General features: G+C 39.7%; 1 long non-coding RNA gene across 1 annotated transcript; it reads right to left on the bottom strand.

The window, feature by feature from the left end:
- Positions 1 to 5,313: 5,313 nt before the first annotated feature.
- On the bottom strand, positions 5,314 to 16,282 carry LOC140686194 (uncharacterized). The gene is made up of 3 exons (XR_012059813.1): positions 16,210 to 16,282; positions 11,407 to 11,527; positions 5,314 to 6,105 (listed from the first exon to the last, which is right to left on the bottom strand). It is a non-coding gene; the product is annotated as an uncharacterized lncRNA (long non-coding RNA).
- Positions 16,283 to 24,444: the final 8,162 nt, after the last annotated feature.

Raw genomic sequence — 24,444 nt, 5'->3', positions numbered from 1 at the left:
GGCTTCAAGACACATTTTGCAGTCATTTTAGAACATTAGGGCTGTTCTGTCAAGGTGCCAGCAACGATCTCACAGGAGCTTTCACTTGTGTGGTGACCATCAAAAGGAATACAACTCGAGATTTGTACGATATATATTTTCTTATCAAAATGTATTGAAATTGGAGGGAGGATATCGTTCAAGTAGTAGAATGCATGCTTAGCATGCAGGAGGTCCTGGGTTCAACCCCCACTACTTCAAAAAAAAAATTAAATAAATAGACTTAATTACCTTCCCTCATCCCCCCTAAAAACCTCCAAAAAAGTAAACATAAAAAAAAATATTGAAATACCTTTTATGTTGCTCTGAATCTGAATGTGGTCCCGTTCAACAATATATTAAAAAAAAAAAAAAAAGAAAGAAAGAAAGAAAGAAAAATCAGGAATGCTGTGTGGTTTGCCAGGAAGTTCTTTTTCAGAAAAATCCAGGCACAAATTATAGGACTTTTTCAGAGTCCTCATTCTTGAATTCATTCATAAATATACGTTAAACATATATTATTTGTGATATATGGAAATACGTAGCTCTCTATAAAAAATACTCCCACAAAATGTACTCTTGTAACAGGGGAGGTGCTTTTCTTGAGCAGATCCCTTATGTATCAAGGTTGGATATAAGAATTATAATATTTTTTGGAAAAGAGGAATATATTAGCCAATATCTTGTCTTTTCAGTAATACACTGCTCTTGGCTATATAAATAATATATTTATTAGAGTTCTGATAAAATTGTGTGTGTATGTGTGTGTGTGTATATGGAATTTTAATTCTATGAAATCTAGGTCCTTAAAATCTGTTGCTTAAAGAACATCTAATCTTCATTAAGTGCCCTTTATTCCTGGACTCTTCGTTCTTTGTTTGTGACTGTTAGTCATAACTATTTGCACTTGACATAATTTAATGACAGTTTGCCATGATAATGACCAGACTCTTTTCCTGTCTCCCAGACACGCCAAAGAGGGAAAGAGACAAATCGGTTAAATCCTAGCCAGACATCATTCAATGTCTCACCGTATCATCGCCCTTTTTAAAGTCATTGTGTGGTTTCAGGTTTCTTTTAGAAATTCCCTTTCAGGTCACCAAAGGCTTTTTTTAATCAAAATATTGAGAAGCAGCAGGACTTCAGAGCCACCTCAAGTGAAGTCAGAATTTTTTTTTTTTTTAATGGAGTTACTGGGGATTGAACCCAGAACCTCGTGCATGCTAAGCACAGTCTACCACGGAGCTATACCCTTCCCCCCGAAGTCAGTATTTTAGGACCTTCTGAAGGATCCTCGTGATAGCAGCCTAGTGGAAAAGCTCCTGGAGAGCGGGAGAGAGAAGTCAAGCCGGGAGAAAGCAGACTTCCCAGCAATCTGAGAAACGAATGGAGTGTTTTTCTTGTTCAAGGACAAGCCCTTGTAACTGAGGGTTAGGGCATCATGAATGTGGCTCTTTCAGGTCATCCTTGTGATCCCCAGTCATTCCTGTAGTTGACGTTCTGTGATTTACGCGTTCCTCATTCATTAAGATTTTCTTACTTAAAATTGGAGAAAAAAAAGTAACCACCAGAGGGCGGAAGATATTACATTTCAAAGTGCTTCAAGTAATATTTCAGCCACTAACTCAATCTCCCTAAGCAGACTTTCCAGGTGGAATCACGAGGATGCGCAGCGAAGCCCTCGATGCCTCTCTTGCCCCCTTCCCCGTCGAACACAAGCCCTTTATTATCTCCGAGACTCCATCAGCAGCCTTGTTTCTGCTGCTTGCCGGATAGAGTTCATTGCCAAATAGATTACTCTTTTTTTTTTTTTTTTAACCTTCTACTTTCATTGCATTAAGCTATTCCTTATCCCTTGGTTTGGGTCACCTGGAGTTCAAAGACATAGTGAATTATTCTGAAGATCTTTAGGCTGTATCCCTGTCCCTTCAGGGCATTCCTCTGCCTGAAATACAGGAGAGGAAGCATTTGGAAAGACATTTGCGCATGCTCAGAGCTCACTGAATGCCTCCCTGCCTCCCTTTCTGGATCCTTTTACTTATAAACATCCTCACCTGTTTCCCCGAGTTCATTATTTTTTTCAATTGGCCCACGCATAGCTGTCTTAACCTTTCCCACCACGTGACCTAGTTCAGGTTTACCAGCCCGCATTATAACCAGCTCAGAAATCTGTATCTGTGTTGCCCTGCTGCTCAAAACTGACTCAGATTCCCTGTTCCACTTACCTCCTCTAGAGCTCCTCTAGAACTCCTGTGTCTAGGAGATCCCTGCCTTACCTAATTTAGGATGCCACCCTTACTTGGCGATGGACTCTTTAAAAAACTTGAATGTGGCGTGCACGTGGCCGAGGGTGGCCCGTCTAACTTGGAACCCTTTGGGTGATGTACTTCTGGGAGTTGTGTTTAGGCAGACGGCAAGCCTGAGTGACCTGAGAAAGCGTCCTCCTGTCTTACTTTGAGGGTGCTCACCCTCTACGCTACATTTCTGATTTATTGTCACATGATCGTGACATGATGCAGGTGATGTTAGACATTGTATCCTGTATCTCCTGTCATCATCCTCATCGAGGCTCACTGCTCTCATACTCCTCTTCAGGATGTGATGGCTTCTGCCTCATGCTTTCTTCTACTTCTTAGCACATCAGTGCTCTGAATGAGGATGGTAAATTGAGAAGCTCTGGGCTGCTACTCCACAACACTTCACAGAGCAGTTGTTCCCAGATTCGGGGTGCATTAGAATCACTTAGAGCACTTTTAAGATGTAGACACCTGAACTGAAGTCAGTAATCCTGGGAAATTGTTCAGGGCTCAGCATTTTCCATAAGACATCCAGAAGTTGTTCTGATTTGACACGTTCTGTTGCTGTTGTATAACATCGGCACCTGCATCCTTCCCTGTTAACAGGAGCTCAGATTGGTCCAGATGTCTCAGAGCAGGGAGACATCTAGAACTCTAAGAACGTAGTCCTTGATGGTCTCCAGTTAGACGATGAGTCATGATTGGCCTAAACCAATGTATTAGGGTAGGATTAGCTGCTATAACAGAGAGACCCCAGAACCTTCATGAATTAACAAAATAGTCATTTCTCATACACAGAAGCCAAAGTGGGTGTTTGTCAGTGGATGTTCTACATGGTAATGGATGTCTTCTCGCTCTACCATTTCTCATGGCCTTAGAGTACCCAGCTTCCATCCAGGAGGACACATGCATGCATGTGCACACATACACACACACACACACAGTGAGAGACAGAAAGAGAACAGAGAGGGGAAAGGTCACCTACTCCTTCCCACTTCATCGTGGAAGAAACAAGCTCACTACCATGCGTTCTATTGTTTTCTTAGATACCATTTTATTATTAGTATCTATTCATATGGCCCCACCTAGTCGAGAGAGACTTGGAAATGCAGCTGTTTTTTTAGGAACTCCTCAGCAACCATTCTAGACTATGGAAGGGAAGCAAAAAATTGTTGATGGGCAGGGGTTCCATGGCTGGCCACCATAATCTTATTCCCTTTTGCCAAGAATTAATTGATGGTCACCATGTGACTGGATCCTGCCTAAGTGAGGTATAAGAGAACAACTTCTGGAAATGTTTTTGCTTTCCTCATGAAGGGGACAGCCTCAGTTAACATGACCTTTAACCTCTTCTTACTTTCTCTTTTCTCTGAAAGGAAGATGAAATAATAGGGGCACAGAAGTCATCTAACAACCACAAGGGAACATAGCCAAGAGCCAGCATGCAAAGGATGTTTAGCAGAAAGAAAGAAAGAGCCCCCAAATGTGTGAGAGGAGGCAGAGCGGATTTGGGTTTGGGCTCAGCTTTGCCATTTGGTCACATGCTCTGTAACCCATGAAAAGTCACTAAACTTCTTTAAGCTTCAATTTTCTCACTTGTAAAATTGGGGTAATTCAAGTACTTCTCCCATGACTGGGCAAGGATTATGCAAATTCAGTAAATTGGCTGAACTCCATAGAACACAATTGGGAAAGAGCCTTTAACGTTATCCAGAGGGTCTTCCTTACTTCTTCCTTTTAATTATCATTACATTTGTCTCTAAGAACAATGTTCTATTTTTAGTTGTTAGAAATTCCCATCCAGTGTGGAAAACAGCTAAACAAAACAAAACAAAACAAGCGAACATATAAATCCCTGTTCCCCCCTACTCCCGACAAATGCACACATACGTACTAAGCCAGTCCCAGTCTGGATTTGTTGTTGTTAAGCAAAACTGTAACCATCCCAACCCTGTTTAACCCAGCGTAGTTCCATTTTTAGCTGTTTTACATTTAAATTCCTAAGAAAAATGTCATTTCCATAAACGTTTCTGCAACTAGAAACATTTGGAATCTGGAAGACTCTGTAGCATCACCATATAACACATCATGCAAGCCAGATACTTCTCAGCGTGGTAAACAGTAGAACAATTATGGGACATTGCTGTAACCCAGGACAGTCTCAGGTAAACTGAGAATACGGACCCCCCAGTTTTAAATGGAGGGACCAGAATTCTATTCAGCTGTGACTACCGAAAACCCACCCAACCCAGTAGCTTAAAAAAAAAACAAGAAAATTGTATCTGCTTTTCTTTATTAAGTAATTTTTAACACCCCCTCCCTGAAATGTTGTTGTCTATGGCTGATAATATGGATAAATGATAGTAGGTCCAAGGCTCCTTCCTGGCCCAAAATCATTGCTTGTGCTCCAGCCATTGGATTTATGTTGGAAAGAATCAAGAAGATCTTGCCTTCTCCCTTTAAAGATGTATTAAAGGATTTGCACAAAGCACTTCTGCTTGCACCCCATTAGCCAGAACTAGTTGTGGTAACACATCTAGCAATAAGGGAGGGATTCTTTGGCTATAAAAGAAAGACGTTATTGGTGGAAACTAACATTTTCTGCCATTGTGACATTTACAGTCTTATATGTAAATGGGCCAGATGTCTACTCAACATCACACACAAAAAATTATCAGATAAGAATGTTTCATTTGATTCTTTCATCACTTAATTGTCAACATTTTTTGCTACTTCCATCTAGCAAGCACTCAGTAGATGGTAACTACTGTTGAAATATGGTCCTTTTTGTTCAAAAAGTTTAAAATACTGGTGCTGAGAGAAACTAAAACAAAAAGTGCCACACACAAACACACTCAGCACATACAGAATGTACAATGTATCCTGTGCTCCAGGGATAAAAAAATTTATCCACACAAGGGAGGCTATTGGAAAACCTTGTGCTTTATTTGGAACTTACAGATGGTATACTTTGCTTACAAGGAGAAGGAGGGGGCAGGCAACCCAAATGGGGGCAATGACATGAGTTAAGGTATAAAAGCAAAAGTGAGCCCGATGGGAGAAAAATCACAAGCCAGAGCACAGGGTACTTGCTCGGGAGAAGTGGAGGTGGAGGTGAAAGAAATGCGTGGAGGCAGCAAGACTTTGATTCTCCCACACATACCTGTTGGCAGATCTTTTGCATATATCTACATAAATCATGCAACCATTTGGGCACTGAGATGGAGAAAAACAATTTATCGAACATCTAAGTGCATGAGAAGATTCCTAATGTTTTTAACCAACAGAACTCAGTACCTGCTGTTACACAAATGACCTGGGGTACAGTCATCTCATGCCAATTCTTCCAGTAAAGCATTCTTGTCTCCTATCTGGGGAGACTTAAATGTCTTCGAAGAAGAGTTCCGAGGTAAAGGAAAAGATGACAGTGTTTTCTTTGAGATCAGGCTCAGATCCTTCCATGCCTTTGCCCGGTACTTTGTCACATCAAACACGTTTTGTGAAGAACTTCTCAAGATGTGCTGGAGCTACTGGTTTTGTAGAGGAAGCAAACAGTGATAACTCCCACATCGAATGATAAGAATAGTTACTTCAGTCCTCTCGTCGTCTTCTTGTTCAAATTGCCAAAGTCAAGCAGCTCCGAGAAATAAAAGAGATTTTAAAAACACAAATAGAGCCCACTCTCTTTATTTGTCCTGCTTCTCTACATCTGAAGTGCAAGTCCATCTTTACCAAGTGATCGAAGTGCTGTTTCCCTACGTGAATACATCGAACTTGGTATTTTTGGTCACTAAAATCAAAAATAGGAGAAATGAATGCAAATGCCTACAAACTTTGAAGTTATACTTATGTTCTCTATGAATATTTGTCTATATCTGGTTTTGATTTCTTCAGTCCACAAAAGGTGGTCAAGTCCCTTCCTCAATGGATCGTATACCTTCCCAGGTAAGACCTCCCAGGAATTTACCACCAAGAAAGGCCAAAGTGAAATGTCAACCTCAGGGAAGCTCAGATAAAAGGTTATAATTCTCTGCTGCAGAGCAGATAAAAGTTGGTCCTTGGACCCACTGATTCCACCTGCCATTTTGATCAGCATGAATTATGGTCCGAATTCTCTTCTTTCCCTGATTTACGAATTTTATTTTTGAATATTGTAATATTTAAACTCTTCTGTACTTATTTATTGTTCAAGAGGCAATCACAGCAGTTTGCCTTCTAAATGCAAAATAGGTGAAGAAGAAAAGCATGCTATTGCTGGGTTTCAAAAATAAAGACAGTATTTTTGACTCCTCTTTTCAAAGACAGTTATTTTGCAAGAAGATCCTTCATGAGGGGGAATTTAGAAACAAGAATACTATGCACTTGAAAGCAGTAGACTCTCAGTGTTTTCTTCTGTGTGTTAGTTCAAGATATTTCACTTCCTCCTGTTGAATTGCCACCTAAGACAGCCATAGAGTTTTTCTGTTTTAGAAACAAACAAACCAAAAGAAAAAAATGCAAGTGTTCTTAAAAATGTATTTTGATTTTGTTTTCCATGTGGAATTCTGAGGTCTTAACTTTAAATAAGCAAGATGAAGTGAAAATCATTAAGGAGCATTAGCCTGCTTTCAAACACAATGTATAACAAAGGCTTGATCTCCAGAATATATAAGCAGCTCATACAACTTAATAAGAAAAAAACAAACAACCCAATCCAAAAATGGGCAGAAGACCTAAACAAGCAATTCTCCAAGGAAGACATACAAATGATCAAAAGGCACATGAAAAAATGCTCAATATCACTGATTATCAGAGAAATGCAAATCAAAACTACAATGAGGTATCACCTCACACCAGTCAGAATGGCCATTATTCAAAAGTCCACAAATGACAAATGCTGGAGAGGCTGTGGGGAAAAGGGAACCCTCCTACACTGCTGGTCGGAATGCAGTCTGGTACAGCCACTGTGGAAAACAGTGTGGAGATTCCTCAAAAGACTAGGAATAGACTTACCATATGACCCAGGAATCCCACTCCTGGGCTTGTATCCAGAAGGAATCCTACTTCAAAATGACACCTGCACCCCAATGTTCATAGCAGCACTCTTTACGATAGCCAAGACATGGAAACAGCTTAAATGTCCATCAACAGATGACTGGATAAAGAAGTGGTATATTTATACAGTGGAATACTATTCAGCCATAAAAACCAACAACATAACGCCATTTGCAGCAACATGGATGTTCCTGGAAAATGTCATTCTAAGTGAAGTAAGCCAGAAAGAGAAAGAAAAATATCATATGAGATCGCTCATATGCGGAATCTAAAAAAAAAACAAAAAAACAAAAAAATAAAACAGAAACAGACTCATAGACATAGAATACAAACTTGTGGTTGCCAGGGGGACGGGGAGGGTGGGAAGGGACAGACTGAGATTTCAAAATGTAGAATAGATAAACAAGATTATACTGTGTAGCACAGGGAAATATATACAGGATCTTGTGGTGGTTCAGAGCAAAAGAGAATGTGACAATGAATGTATGTATGTTTATGTATAACTGAAAAATTGTGCTCTACACTGGAATTTGACACAACATTGTAAAATGACTATAACTCAATAAAAAAAAAGTTTAAAAAAAAAACCACGCAATGTATATGAAATACTGGGATACAATGACCTTTCTAAAAGAGCTCTGCCGAATTCCCAAACTGCCAGGTAACATGATGGAGTTTCCTGAAATGGCAATGTGCGTCAGCTTTGCATTTGATTTTGAATTGCCCCCTCCCTGCGCACCCCCCCACCCACCCTGCAAAGCAATTCAGTCTGGGGTAACTGAACCGAGCACTATCCATCTGACGTTTTCAATGGATTTTGTAATGATTTGTATTTTGGATTGAAAGACGGATATAGAAAGTAGAGCTTGCAAGACAGAGAGAGATACAATCCTGGGAAGGAACCAGGAGTGGCAGCCTGTGCCTTGGGTCTCGAAAGGAATATCCTTTATTCTCACTGCAAAGTTGGATTTGAAAACAAGTGCTTCCAGCAAGTGTGTGTGGGAGGGGTGGGCGGCGGTCAACAAGAATCTTAAGGACATTGACTACATATGTCCACATCAGCTACCACTGTGGTGAGATCATCAATATGCCAGCTTATTCCAAACACCACAGTTCTTGCTTTGTCTCCATGTCTTTCTCACTTTACTTAATTTTTGAGAAAATAAGATGATGTACCTGACCTTGACTGTTTGGGAAGTAAAGACTCTGATCAAAACAGAAGTGGTAGAGATTCCATGATTTGATGTCAACCGATGACATTGGCAGCCAAGAGGAAAATCTAGGCTGGGAGTGGCTTATTAACATCTTTTCCCTTGAGTATAGTTCCCAGCACACCTTCTTGACCATGGCAGTTTGCCAGTTCAACAGCTATGTTTGCCATCCACCTTCTTTGGAATTTACCATTAATGTGTTCTGTCAGAGCCAATACATAAGGTCATCTTCCCCCATTTCTCTTTCATTGCACAGGAAACTCCCATCAGATACAAATATGCTCTCAGGATATTAAACATCACTTACACTTAGCCCAAGATTTCAGAGTCTGAGAGAAAGATGGAAAGGTTTGACTCGCTGAATCTAGTAGAATCAAAGAACCTGGTGGTAAAAGCTGAGAAACATGTTGCATATTGAGGATTTTGTTTTTATTTTTTTTTCTTCTAGCTGAGACTATATCAATCTGCTGAGGCATTTTAAGGATTTGAGTCACTTTGCCAATATTTATTTGAGATGCGCCTAGAAGCTGCAAGTCGATTATGAAGCCAGGAAGAGTAGAAGAGGACCATTTATTGAGCTAAATATGTTGGCAGCAGCTCAACCCACAAGAGGCAGATAAAAATAACTGAAAATAAACAATTAGTAATGTGTCTTTTAGCTCACAAATGCAGTGTGTGTTTCCTTGAGCTGAATATGAAACATTCTGTAACTGACTATACACGTATCAGCTCAGAAAGGCAATATATATTTTCTAAGGCTGAATGTTATGTACACTAAAAATAAGTGTACAGTGGAAAGAAATCATCTTTTTGGGTAGAAATGACCCTGAGATGTCTCCTAGGCATGTGATCGTATGTGAAATGAAAAACTGTAAAATTCATAGAAGATAACAGAGGAGAAAACCTGGGTGACTTTGGGTACGGTGATGCCTTTTTAGCTACAACCCCAAAGACACAATCCATGAAAGAAATGGGGGAGGCTGTGCGCGTGTGGGCGAGGGGTATATGGGAAATCTCTGTGCCTTGCCCTCAATTGTGTTGTAAACTTAAAACTGCTCAAATAAATAAACAAATAAGTAAGTAAAAGACAGCAAACATTTTTATTGTGACTCTTATTTCTGATTTACAAAAGTGATAACTATTTGAGGTCTCCAGCCCAGTGTGTATTTATACATAAATATCTAAATTAACTGCCTCACTTTCTGACAGCTTTAAAAACTGGTTGAAAAAAGTAGTCAACAAATTGTGTTATAAGGATCCCAAACTGTGGATTGTAAGTGTTCTTCCTAGCTGAGTGTCCTTTTTCAAAAGACAAGTAATAAAACTTCTATTTTCAGACAGAAACTCAGGGGATAGTTCTGATCTAAGTCCTGGGCTGGTTTATGTTAAAAGTCACTGTTTAAAACAATTCTTTCTTTACCGGAGAGGTAAGTAATAAATATAGTCCCAGAAGGAGACCTTTTTTTTTTTTCCCTTTTCTTTTACTTAACATATTACATTTGGATTGAACTTTTTAAATCCCCAAGATAGACACGACACAATTGTAAACTACTTTAGACGGATGGAGTATAATTAGAATATATATTTTAATTAAAGATTATAATAACACTTTTCTCTTTGTTCAATCCAATATAGGCATTCTATGTATCAATAAATTTCCATATAAATACAGAGCTCCTCTATGTTTGAGTTACCATCAAATAAAAACTCTCCTGAATCCATTATCTCTTCTCTAATCAATTCATGAGTTCTGATACCTTAACCATTAAGTATCCTCAAGAAAAGCAGTGGAAATGTTTGGAGGGTAAAAGTCATTTCAGCCACCATAGATTTTTCCAGACACCTTCATCAGCTCTACTAGCCTGTCTCTCTAAATGTATCTATCTTAATCGGCATGACCAGCGATGCTCATCACAAATGCCTGTTTTCCCCTGGTAATATTCTATTCTGTGTGAGTTAATTCCATATGTGGCAGCAGAGTAAAAAAAAATATCAAGAATAACAACTTCTATTATGTGTCTGCTATTAAGCATATTACATATATTATATGAGCCTCGCCAAAGAAGGAAAGAAGGGAGGAAGGAAGGAAGAAAAAGAGAAGAAGAAAAATCAGTTTGCTTGGTAGGTTTTATTTCCACTGCCTTTTTTTTTTTTTCTTGAGAAAATTAAAGCTCAGAAAGAGTTAAGAGATTTAACTGTTTTCCCAAGACTATGAGGTTAAAGAATGGTGAATCTGCATCTGCCCAGCTCCAAAGCCTATTATTTTTCTAGCACATTAAACTGTATTTCACATTGTAAAATCATTATAATAATGTTTCCCTTGGATAGTTGTTAAGATAATTAAGGCGTCTATAAAGAGCTTAGCTTGATGCTGGAAGATGGTAGCCATTCAGTAAATGGTATAAAGATTTTGGTACCTAGAAGAGGGGAGCTATTCTGTGTTACAAATATCTAACAATGCAGAACTGGCCTTCAGATTGGATAAAGGGCAGAACCTTGAAGAGTAGAGAAGAGCATGGTATGAAAGAAACCTGTTTCATCTCAGAAAATTCTGAGATCTTTATAAACAGGCTAGTGGTAAAAATCTGGGCACTAGAGATACTGCAGGTGAAGACACAGAAGGAAATGAGCAAGACAACAGAGAACCCTGTATCATCTTAGACAAGAACTACATCACCATAAATAGGATTGGGGTAGAAATATGAGTGTTAAATCATTGCTGTTGAGGGCTCAGAGGGAAATGAGGACAGTGTTATTGGAAACTGGAGGAGAAAAGATTTTTGCTCTATAGTGACAGAAAATTTAGTTAAATTTTGTCCTGAGGTTAGGTAGAAAGCAAAACTTACAAGTGATGAATATGGATATTTATCTGAGGAAATTTCCAACCAAAGCGTTGAGGCTGCAACCCGGTTTCTTCTTGCTGCTTCTTGTAAAATATGAGAGGAAAGAGATACGTTGAAGAAAGAGCTGTGAAGGAAAAAGGAAGCAAGACTTAATGATTTGGGAAATTCTCCGCCTATCTAGATTTTAAAATATGCATAAGTTAGGAGATTCATGGCCAGAAAAGTGTGCTCTAGAGAGTTAGCCAAGGATGTAACTGGACGACATTCTGCTAGTGCCTGAGAAGTGTCAGAAAGTCAGAATGTTCAGTCACATGGAGGACTCTCTAAAGAAATCAGGTGTATAAATGGTGAAACCCATCAGTCATCTCACCAGAGGCCAGGAACAGAGAAGTGCTTGTCCAGGGAGGTCTGTGAAGCAGCCTCTTGTCTAATGAATTGAATCCCCCCAGACACAAATGGGAGACCCAACAGGTCTTTCGGAAATGTATCACTGGAAACACCACCAGCTTGGACTGAAAGTGACCAAGAGAAGATGAAATGAAAGAAGGCTCTCTGAACCCCAGAAGTCTATAAGGCAGGAGACGGGCTGATGAGACTATTTGGCTTCAAACATATTCCATCCTTCAAAATAAAAGGAAGGATAACTCTTGAGGTCCAGAGGACAGGTATCAAGCCTCAGAGGGTTGTTCCCAGGTTTTGAACCCTCATCGAGTTTGCCCTGCTGGATTTTTGAAATTGCCTGGGACTGGTGATGACTTTTTCCCTTCCATTTTATCACTTTGGATCAAGAATATCTGTAACTATTAACTGTTGTCCCATATTCCACCCCCACCCTTGTATTTTGCCAGCAGACAAAAATTTTCTTTTCCAGTTTCATAGGTCCACAGATGGAGAGGAATTCTGCCCCGTGATGGATTATACCCGGAGCTTCATCCATACCTAATGTAGATGACTTAGACGATGAGATTTGGGACTTTTGAGCTGATAAGACTTAGATGATATTTGATTCGATGCTGTAATGGGTTGAGACTGTGGGGAAATGTTGGGGTGAGAGGAATATATTTTGTGGGTGAGATGGACATGAATCTTTAGGGGGTCAGAGTTCAAACTGTGCAGTATGCTGAATGATAGCCCCCACCAAGGACATCATACCTTAATCCCTGGACTCAGTGAATATGTCACCTTTCACGGTAAAAGGGACTCTGCAGATGTGATTGTTAGGAGCTTGAGGTAGGAAGATAATCCTGGATTATCCAGGTGGCCCCAAGGAAAGAAGTAGAGTCAAAATGAGAGGAGGTACCGTGATGACAGCAACAGAGGTTGGATGATTTGCTTTGAACATGACCACAAACCAGAGACTGCAGGTGACCTTGAGAAGCTGGAATTCTTAAGAAAACAGATTCTCCCCTAGTGCCTCTAGAAAGAACGGCTCTGCAGATACCTTGATTTCAGTCCATAAAACCCATTTAGGACTCCTGACCTCCGGGAATAGAAGATAATAAATTTGTGGTAAGTTATTACAGCAGTAATAGGAAACTAATGTAATACAATAATAAAAACTGTTATTATTGTGCCTTTTAATGTGCACACTTAGCCACTCTGATGGTGTCTTTCTTAAGTACAGTATGCAGACTATTTTATTAAACAGAAAATATTGTGCAGAAGGGGAATATTTCATCACGAAGAAGGGTCCTCATTTTGTTTGTTGCCTGATGTCTTATGTTACAATAAAGTGAAGTATATATTGCCTGGGCCCAAATGGACTATTCTAAAGATTTAATATTTTCTATTTATAACAGTTTTAAAAAAATACTTCGATCTATATCAGCTCAAACTTCTAGATAATACCATTTTGCCTCCAGTAGTTTCTTTTCCTCTTGTAGTTTACCACCCTAATCTACAAGGATTTGGGTTAGCATAATAGCAGAATTGCTAACAATTTTTCTAAAATGTGAAATGGAAATTGAATTTTACAAGAAGATTTTTATTTGGCTTCATAGAATCGATAGAAATGTACTAAAAATGAACTTTTGGAAGAAATTTGTATATGGCTTTTTTGGTTGGTCTAAATTTTGGAGCCATATGGCTTAATAGTTTAAGAATTCTTTTTTAAACATTTTAAATGGTACATTCCTATCATCACATATTTTTAAGCACAACCTACAGTGTATGTAAATTTTTATATTTATACACTTTATAAACTAGCTGTATTATGTATATTGTATATCGTATACAAAAACGATTTTTTAGAGAAAGGAGCATAAAAATTGAAACAAACATTTTTCACATTTTCTCCTCATACCCAGTAGGTCATTTTATATGCCTGCAGAGATGTGCACAGCCCATTTGGAGCCTGCTGGTTATAAGGCTTGGCTGGTAAAGACAAGCAGAGCCATTTTGGGTCCAACTTTTTCTCTACTAACCATTTTGATCACTATAGATTGGGTCTGTTTATTGAGAGAATTCATTCACTTAAAGCACATCACATACTTCGCACTGTTTCTGGAAATTAGAAAAAGTTCAACCAACATTAGGATGGTAGTTGTGGTTATTATTCTAAAACGTGCCTAAAAATATACTAGACTTTTTCGCTGGTGTTTTTTCTGGGTTTCAGCCTTGTTTAGGGGGAGAAAGTGAGTTTTTGGGTAAGGGTGGTCATTCCTAGGAAATGAATGTATCCTTCGCTTTCACAGTCTCTCCACCTACAATGTCTGTCTCCGATGATCTTGTTGTTCTGATCAGTCTACCTCCCGCCAGCATCTGTGATTTTATTGTGAATTTGCACTGGCAGGTTTGGTGATGTATGTTTTGTGTTTGCATGTGTTGTTCCATGAGAGACTTCGGGAGAACAGAAAAACATTTTCTGTTCTTTGTAACTTCAGTCCCATCCCTAGCATAAACGAAAAAAGTAAATGCTTTCTTAATCAAAGTCTGTATTATAAAGGGTATTCCCTAAGATGATAGGATACTGCCGGTTCAGTGAGAGGCACAGTTTCTCACAGAGAAACAAGGCTCTAACTTAAAAAGCAGGGATTCTTGTGTTTTCTTCTCCGTCTCCCACACCTTCTAGATTCTTCTCACTGAGCAGGATCAATACATCCGTTATTTATTTATAAATGTCACATTCCCTTATTTTCACTGAACTTTTGTAATAGTTTGCAGTTAATTAGGTGCTTTTCCATTTGTAAGAAGAGTTGTGAAAGTCCACTCAGTGGCAGCTGCATGATTTAGTGGAAAGAGATTGTTGGCTTCTTACACTTGAGTCTAAGAGATTTGTATTCCTTTGTGTTTTGAAACTGCCACTTCCTCCTGGAACGTCCCACCCTCTCATGAACACACCCCCACTCAGGGCACTCAGGTGTAAAATTAGAAGGGAAAAAAAAATAAGACAGGCGTGGAAAATACGAAATAACGTTTCTAAAAATAATTCTTGTAAGAGAAGTAGTCCACTCTGAAACCAAGAAGAGGGTGTCAAGTCCTCTCCAGGCTGAATTTCTCAATTAGTCATAATTGGTGCTCCCTTAGTAGCTGACCGGGACCTCACATTTCTCAATAACTTTCTTGTGGCACTTAACGATTTTTATAAGGTTGCCCAACATGTGATGCAAGTTTCTTTTTATAGCCCAGATAAGTGCATGTTCCCACTACACGTCCTTCATTGCTTATTTCTTCCTCTTAGGTCTCTGTTTACTTCTGTCCACTACGTGGGACCAGCCTTGGGTTCAGTTGTGAAACTGAGAAAAGGTTCTTTAGGCTTCTCTGAGTTCAGGCACCTTCCTACAGCATGCTGATGAGATGTCTTGTAGAAGAGTTATTAAGCCCGTTCTCTGTACCTCCTAACAGTTACAACTGGGACAGGCTGGAGAGAAGTTATAGGCAAAGAGAACTTCGATCAGGAATGAGGAAAACTAGGGGAGGGTGTAGCCTCACTGGTAGAGCACGTGCTCAGCATGCGTGAGGTCCTGAGTTCAATCCCCAGTCCCTCCATTACAAATAAATAAATAAATAAATATTCCTAAGAAATCAGGAGAACTTGTTAAAATAAAACCTGCCCCTATGAACTCATCTAGAAAACAGAAACAAACTGACAGACGTAGTGAACAATCTTATAGTTACCAGGGAAGGGGGGTGGGAAGGGATAAATTTGGGAGTTTGAGATTTACAAACGTTAGCCACTATACATAAAAATCGATTTAAAAAAGAAGTTTCTGCTGTGTAGCACAGGGAACTGTGTTCGATATCTTATAATAACCTTTCATGAAAATGAATATATGTATGTGTATGCATGACTGGGACATTGTGCTGTACACCAGAAATTGACACATTGTAACTGATGTACTTTAATTTTAAAAAATTGTATTCACACCATAAAATCCAGTTTAAAATAAATAAATAAAGTGCCCAGCACAAGCTAAGTTCTTAAAACTAATTAACTAATTAATTAATAAAGTAAAATAAAATGAATGCTGCCCAAGAATAAGAAGACTGACTTGGGAGGGGACACAAAACAGTTCCTGGGGGATGACGTATAAAAGGGGTGGTTGGAGATGGTTTATGCAGCTCACGTGAGTTGGAACCCAGGAAGTTAGGACTATCTATTTCTATGTATATGTATGTATTTATGCATACATACACATATATGCATAATTCTATATAATTGTACTTATTACAAAAGCAATACATTCTCTTTGCAGTAAGTAAAATAAATCAGGGATGTTGAAAGAAGAAAAAACACACACACACAAATGTCCCTTTTTCCCATCCCGTGAAATCCCAGTGTAAAGAATTGGAGGAATTTCATCCTACCCTTTTAATATGTTCTTTTTTCTTAGCTCATGGAGTAGGTCACAGAAACACATCTTATTCCGGCGGTTAGAGGGAGCACGCTCAGCACCGTTCACCACTCCAGCGTTGACGACCTTCCAGTGAGTCCCCACCTCCCGCAGCGTTGAAGGCCAGGTTCGGGGATGAGCTGACCTCCCCACTACCAGGCTGACCTCTCTTCCTCACCTCCTCGGGTCCCCTCCACTGCTCCCCGCGGTCAACCTCAAACACACAAGGCTCCCTCCCGCCGTGAGGCTCCCGGCAGGGTCCGATCTTTCTGCCTAAATTACTCTTTTCTCTGATATTCATGAGACTCATTCCTTCATCTTCTTACTGTGTTTGCTCAGATATAATTTTCTCAATACCTTTTTGGTGTCCCCACCCTACTGCTCTGTCGATTTAACACAGAGAGATTCAGGGAGATTCCAGACCCACGCCACTGCGCGGCATTCTTCCCGGAAACCTACTGCATCTTTGCTTTTAATTCAGCAAATGGGAGGAGTTAGGCTAGTATCTTTTACGTTGTTGCAGCATATCCTTTAAAAATTCCATGTAACCTTGAGTTTCATCATTGAATCTTCCACTTGGGGGCCCTCCCTCTCCCCTCATTCCTGGGATTCTCAGGTTGTCATTTGTGCTGCCCAGGAGCCCCTAATGGCACGTCCCTCTCTATAGTCTGGCTGGTTCTGGATCCTACCTTACTCTGCTCTCTTTCTTATCAAAATTTATTTGTTTTTGTGGGAACTTTTCCAAAAGACAGATTCGTTAGGGGAAAAGAAAGCTGAAAAGCCCGTCTGCTTCCTTAATAATCTAAAGGACTGCATTTCACGTGGTAGGATTCAGACAGCAAAGTAAGCATTTTTCCTGCTTCCTACAAGACGTTCTGTGTACCTTGGGTCTTGGAGAATATTTCTTCTTTCCTTACAGTCCGGGAGAGTTCAAAAGAATTTGGAATCTGTCATGATTTCTCTCGGAAAAATGTTATCGCTTCAAGTACATGTTGCGTCTAGATGTGAAAGGTCAACGAGAAAAATGACCTCCCAGGCTTTAGCACTTTTGGAGCACTTACTTTTTCGTCTAGTTCCTGAAAGCAAGAAACCAGAGAGTAAAACAGTGTGTGCTCTGACAGCTGCAATACCAAGATAACTGTGACTTCACAGGAGGAGACATGTCAGAAGAAAGGTTGTCCTGATTGGACTTGAATGAGATCATCTCGATAGAGATGGTATCTGCCCAGAGTTCCACACTGCTGAATTCATCTTCTGTTCTCGCTCACAGTTTTTAATTTAAATTCACTTAATTAAATTTTCTTTGCCTTTGCCAGCTCAAAAATAGAGAGGACAAAGTTTTCTTTGACTCCTAGTGTCCCTTGCCTATTCTTCCTTTACAGTCATGTTGACCTCCATCACCCAACCATGAACAGACGAATGAAACAGAACCTCTAATAATACGGGACTGATATCCATGGTGTTTCTAGGAGAAGCAGAATTGTGCGTGGACGGTGTGTGGTTAGAGACTATAGAATTCATAGATTTTTTTTTAATTAAGCAGTAACATTTAAGATTATTTCCCCAATAAAAACATAAAGCTAATACTCTAATTTCCTACTATCAACTATGTTAAAAAAATGCATCAGCTGTCCAATAACACTGTCAAATTTTCCTGGTGTGTTAGTTCAACGTGTATATACATGTATTTCATAGTCACTGTATTCTCTATAAACATTCTCTCTCAGTATTTATTTCACTAATAGAATACATGTTGACGTCAATACTCTTTCCTTGCTTCCAACTTTATTCACTCCCTGATGGTATCAAATAGTTTCCTGAATGAAAGAGAGAATCGTAAATATTTTATTGTGGTCCAGTCATTATGTCAAGTGCTTCCTGATCTTCTCTTTGAACTGTTTATTTTTTCATAGGACATGGTTTGGTCAGAGTGTGTGGAATGAATGACATTTTTAGATGTTGACGTTAGCTGTGCCATTTGGAATATTTTACACCTGAGCTTAATCATACTTGGCCCCATTTTTTTTCCTGCAAGTTGCAGTAGAGTTCATTACTTCTAATATATGGCAGGTATTTACTTGTATTAATAGTGGTGAATTTCATTTTCACTCTGTATCTGTCCTCACGGCCACTGAGCTGACAGCGACTGATTTTATAAGTGCAGTGTGCGAAGGCTTGCACTGGATAAAGAAGACTTACTGCCACTCACTTATCATTCAGACGTGGTATCTCATTCCAAGAAATTTCTAGTTCGATTTTTGGAGGAAAAAAAATGTCTTCCAGTATCTTGGAATCTTCTTAATGGTTCAGTGTAATGGATAATCCAGCTTTAATTTTTAAAGGTCAGTTTGCAATGATTTATGACGACTCAGGGAGAGACCATTTAAAACGGAAATCTTAAATATTATGCAGCATTGGCCCAAAATCGGTGCTGCCACTGGAACCCAACATAAAAGTCCAAGCAGCCGAAGTGGATTAAAAATACCTGGAAAATATTTATCATAATTAATAGCAAAACTCCCAAATTTATTTTGAAATGTCACCTTTAGTTTGAAGTAACACAGTAAGCAAAACAGAGCTTTATTTGAAAGGTGGTACAATCTTGAGATCACAGTAGGGACTTCTTCCAGTTACCTCGGCTCAAACAATGGACACATGACCAAGAAGTAAATAGGATTTCTGTGTATTATCTGCTTTTAGCTTTATTGATACAAACGTCCCAGTTTGACCATTTAATTAAGTTAATACATTGACAGAAACTCTGCGTGTTGGGAACTATATCTCAATCAGTAGTGCTCTGTTTGACAGAAAACTGGGCGTTTTGCTGTTTAGAAGCAAAATATAAGTCCTTAGAGGTTATGTGCCAAGGGATTCTGAGATATCAGTCCTATAGTGTAGTTCACAGTCAAAGATCCAAACTCCAACCCACAAAGCTCCAGGGCCCCACAAAGCAACCTTAAAGCTTCTTTCAATAACAAGTGTTAAACCCTGCTCTCATAATACTCGTCAGAATTGGAATTTATGGAAAATGAATTGAAACGCTGGTGTGCGTGTCCACTGATGTCATTCTCTGCCCTTTCAGATTCATTCTGTGCCTTGCTTTCTGCCCAGGAAGCTTAACTCTAGGAATTGCAAAGCCCAGGGTCTTTCCCCCTGGCTTCTGGCTCTGCTCTCTCAGTGAGAATTACCAGCGGAAGGACAGAGTGGTCACATAGCCCTCTGCCACCGTCTCGCCGGGCTGTCGCTCTGTAGCCACGGCTGTTGCAGCGTGACTCTCTTCAGTGTCTACATCTCTCTCTGGGTTCCATGTTACAACGTTCTCCTCTGTCTCCTCCAGGCTTCCTACTGTTGTGGGCTCCTTGACACCCTTGTATGATTCCGTTAATCCTGCCCTGACATCAACAAATATCCCTTCTCTTGAACTCCCTTCAGTTAACCCTTTGAGTTACTTGAGTGTTTTATCCACCGCCTGCCAGAACTCCGATTCCCTTGGTTTGGTCTTCCCCGTCGCCACAGTGTTATCAGTTGCTCACTCTGCCCGGCCCCATTTCTTCTTATCAGTAATATGCTCACAACACAACAACAGAAAATAATAAATGACTACCTGCCAGAGTGGATGCTTAACACACGCTAGAAAACCTGCCAGGTGTTTTGTCTCTGTTTTCTCAATTACATACTCACAACGGTCCTAGGAAGTGGCTACCATTATTATTTCCATTTTATAGGTGGCGTAAGTAACTTGGGGAAAGCCTCTCAGCCAGGAAGTTGTGAAGCAGAGCTTCAATCCAGGATCGTCAGCTATGGAGAACCTGCTTTTAACTACTTGACTCTCTTTCCTGTAGGCAGCTGTCTAAACTGCTGACACGAGTGACAGCGCCAGAAGCTTTTATCTTAAACTATCCAAATATTCTCTGCCCCTTGTCTGAGCCTGAGGTTCCTACCTTGGGAATCTATACCTCAACGACTACAGTATTAACCCTGAGATACTAACATTGAAGGGAGAAGCAGAGCTATACTGTACCTGAGATGTGTTATCTGTGGGTAGTTAGTAACTTGGAAGCGCAGAGCGACTGGTGGAAAGTCTGAACATCGGTACTATTGGACAGAGAGGCTACCATGGAAAATGGGCACCTCTCACAGAAACACTGGTGTCAGCGGAAGACTCAGACTTGGGAAATGAAATTAAAGATCCCAAAGATGTTGCGGGGAAGGAAGACCTTTACTTGCAATCCCCAAGTCTGAATCTTGGACGGACCAAGAGAAGTTCCATCACTAGTTCCTCTCCATGCTGTACACCAGAAATTGACACAACATTGTAAACTGACTATAACTCAATAATTAAAAAAAAAAGACTGTCGCAGAAAAAAAAAAAAAGTTCCTCTTCAGGGTTTGGCAGTTTGGTTCTGGAGATACACATCACCTGGTTCCCAGGTTTGACGAAGGACTGGCATTCTCATTGAAGTTCCCATTCTGTTTTCCCTAATGGCATTCACAACGGTATTTGTAAGTTTCACAAAAATGCCCAAATACTGTATTCCCTAGAGGAACGGCCCTGTGAGGTTCACATCTCCATTAAATAGTTTTCAGCCTAAGAGTTTTAGAAGATAGAACCTAAATAACCTACTACTTAGGTTTTATCAGCATCATCTTTAGAAAGAGCGCCTTATGATTATTTTTTAATGTAACTTTTAAAATTCATTTTCTTCATCCGATTTTTGTTTTCTTTCTATTTTTTTCTTCCCCTGATACATTTATTCTCTCCTCTTTAGATTCTCCTCCTCTGAAGTCCATCTGTTACCAGTTTCAGCAATCAGGGCTGCCTACCCGTTGAACCCTTCACCTGCGACAATGCTCCCAGGCAGAGGCACCTGGGAGGTGTGGACCCCAAGGTGGGTGAGGCTATCCTTCATTGCGCTCCCAGCCCTTTCATGCTCCCCTCTCTTGTCAGGGAACAATGTTTCTCATTCAATTTTCAAAGTCAACAGATGAGAATGGAGTCAGACAAAAGCCAAGCTGTGTGGATTGTCCGGTTCTGACTAAGCTTTTATGATGAGGCCTTTGTCCTCCTTGGACAAGAGTGTATTTAGAGTTTGAAAATTAAAAAAAAGGGGTGGGCTGTACTAATATGATTTCCATCTGATGTAAACAAGCATCTTCCCCAAACAGTACTTCCTTTTAAAATAAGCATTAGCATGGTATGGTTAAGGATTTCTTTTTCTGTTTTCCCCCTGAGAACAACAACAACAAAAAAAACCAAAGAGCTGCTTAGATAGGAAACAGGGAGGCATCTGTTCTTACCAGTTAAGCCATCTCTTCAGTCGCTTGGAAAGAAGGACACGGATGATGATTTTAAGACATGTTGTCAAATCAATAAAAACCGAGTAGCACCCCGTGTTGAGAATTGTGGCGTGAGAGTGCCAGCCAGAAGGGGCCCTCGTGAGACAGCCTCGCCCCGAGCATCGCGTTTTACCCCAGAGCTTCCACAAACATGACACCCAAGGTGACTTTCGGTCATTTCATGTAAGCGCTCCTTTGATGTTAATAGTTAGATGTTCATTGTAATGAATTGTAGCCAATATGGAAATAGCACATTAAACGTACGATTCCATTATAGGGAAGTTGAGACTGATAACCACATGACAGATTCATTTCTGTTACATAAAAAGGTTCACTTTGGAGAAGCTGTCAGCACAGATGGCATTCATATAGAGTGAAGGCAAACACGTGATTGTATCTACGTCACTGAAAATTGTGGAGTCATAGTTCTAAGAATTAAATATATGGTGCTACATAATTTTTTTTAAGCCAAAGCAAGCTTACTCTATTAAGGGATCATATTAGGATTCTTGCCAAGGAACACATGCGGTAAAGCCTCAAATGCATTGTCTGGCTTTAGTGTTCGTTCATACGCAATCAGGGATTTGTATCAAAAAGTGACTTATGCTAAGAGCACACCGTGCTTTCTTTAATTAAAAAAAAAATCAAAACCAGGTTATAAACCAAAGGAAACAAAACTGGTACCTTGAAGAGATATCTGTACTCCTGTGTTCATTCAGCATTATTTACAATATCCAAGACATAGATTTTTTTTTTAAGTTTATGCTGTATGGCACTGCGAACTGTGTTCAATATCTTGTACTAACTTTTAATGAAAAAATATGAAAACGAATGTAAGTATGTATATGCATCACTGGGACACTGCGTTGCACATCAGAAGTGGACACATGGTAACTGACAGTACTTCAATTAAAAAAAATCCAAGATATAGAAAGAACACTGTCCCTCTGTGTTCATCAATGGAAGAATATTACATATATAATATATGGAAGATGAAATATGATTCAGACTTGATAAAGAAGGAGGTCCTGCCTTTTGAGACAACACACAACATGGATGGATGTGGAGGACATAATGCTAAGTGAAATAGGCCAACACAGAAAGAGAAATACTGCATGATCTCACTATGTGGAATCCAATAAGGTCAAATATGCAGAAGCCGAGAGCAGCACTGTGGTCATGAGGGGCAGGGAGGTGGGGGAAACGGGGCGATGTTGATCAAAGAGCACAAAGTTACTGTTATGCAGGCTGAAAATGTCTAGACATCTAAAATACAGCATGTTGACTGCAGTTAATACTGTCTTAACTACTGGAAACTTGCTAAGCGGGTAGATTTCAGGCGCTGTCACCGCACACATACAAAAAGGAACGCTGTGAGGAGATGGGTACGTGAGTTAGCTTCACCGTAGTAATCATTTTGTTGTGTATGTTAAAACATCATGTTGTCCACCTTCAATGTTTACAGTTTTAATTAAAATAAAAACAAACGGGATGAAAGCATTTCATTCATTTCTTAAAGTCAGTGTAGTTTCATCAGTTGTAACAAATGCCCCCCTCTGGTGGAAAACACTGATGATGGGAAAGGCTAGGCATGTGTGAAGCCGATGGGAAAGCTCAACCCCTTCCTCTCAGTTTTGCTGTGAACTTAAAACGCTGCTCTGAAAAAGAAAGCTTACTGGAAAAAACAAACAAACAAACAAACAAAAACCCTCGAAGGAATGCTATAATTCTGGTCCATCCATTAGGTGGAAGTCATTCTCGATTTTGTGGAAACAGACTGTCCGTAGTGCAAAGACCTGACCTGGTTCACTTCAAAAAAATCAAGCCTGATTTTGAACACTAAGGTCTGGCCTTGTTTTCTGCCCACCGAAGCATCAGAATTCATTTTTACTTCAATAAAGTGAACACGAGTGTAGAGAAAATGCCGACAGTGATCATCTGTAAGCTGCTCTGCCATAATTCTTTGAAGAAATGAAGACATTCTTTCACCATGTTTGAGGGGCAGAAGGCTGGCGAAATTCCAGGACACCAGGTCCCAGGGGGTTCTAGAGATTTTTTTAGATGTTGATTGAATCCTGAGGGAGAGAAAGAGTTGGCAGCTAATGAAAAGGAAAGGGACAAGGAGGATCCTGTGAGTCCTTGTCCCAAATATTGCCAGTGGCCACCCCTTCTTCATTCACCCTCATGTAGAAAAACTTGGGGAAATGCAGACCAAGGGACACCCATCTGAGCTTCTCGGGGCTGGAAATCTATGGTGGAAATTTTATATAACAATGTTGTTTTATGATATTTCCTGTCTCTTCATTTATTGAAGAGGCAAAGCATTCTGCTAAGTAGTCATTCCCTGGAATCTTAGAGTTTGGCTTCTTGTCCTGGAAGCAGAAATCAGAGAGACTGATTAAAGTGTAAAGGAAAAAAAAATCTAAAGAAACATTAACCCAACTTTGATTTTTATGTCTTACCCAGATCATTCCATTTCAGTCCATTCCATTCAAACCCTGCAGACTTCTAAAAGATGTTGTATTACTTGTGGGCACAAGGGGATTCTAGTTCTCGTGGTCTATGTTAGATGACATTAGAAAGAGTCCCAAGAAACAAATATGTTTCAATTTATTTTTAAAATGTACTCAGACTTCCAGAATTATTTCCAAAATCGTATCAGGCTTCCTCCATTTTCGATTTAAAAGGCTAGAATGATATATATATGTGTGTGTGTGTGTGTATATATATATGTATATATATATGTCTGTGTGTGTATATATATATATTTTTTTTTTACATTTACATTTGCCATCTGTTATTTCCAGAGCCTTTTAAAAACAAAACTCAAGTCATGCCCTAGTTTTTATCAACCTATCTCTTCCTTTCAACA

Source organism: Vicugna pacos, chromosome 16 (genome assembly GCF_048564905.1).
Source record: "Vicugna pacos chromosome 16, VicPac4, whole genome shotgun sequence".
Taxonomy (NCBI): domain Eukaryota; kingdom Metazoa; phylum Chordata; class Mammalia; order Artiodactyla; family Camelidae; genus Vicugna; species Vicugna pacos.
This window is presented reverse-complemented; position numbering and strand designations above follow the sequence as displayed.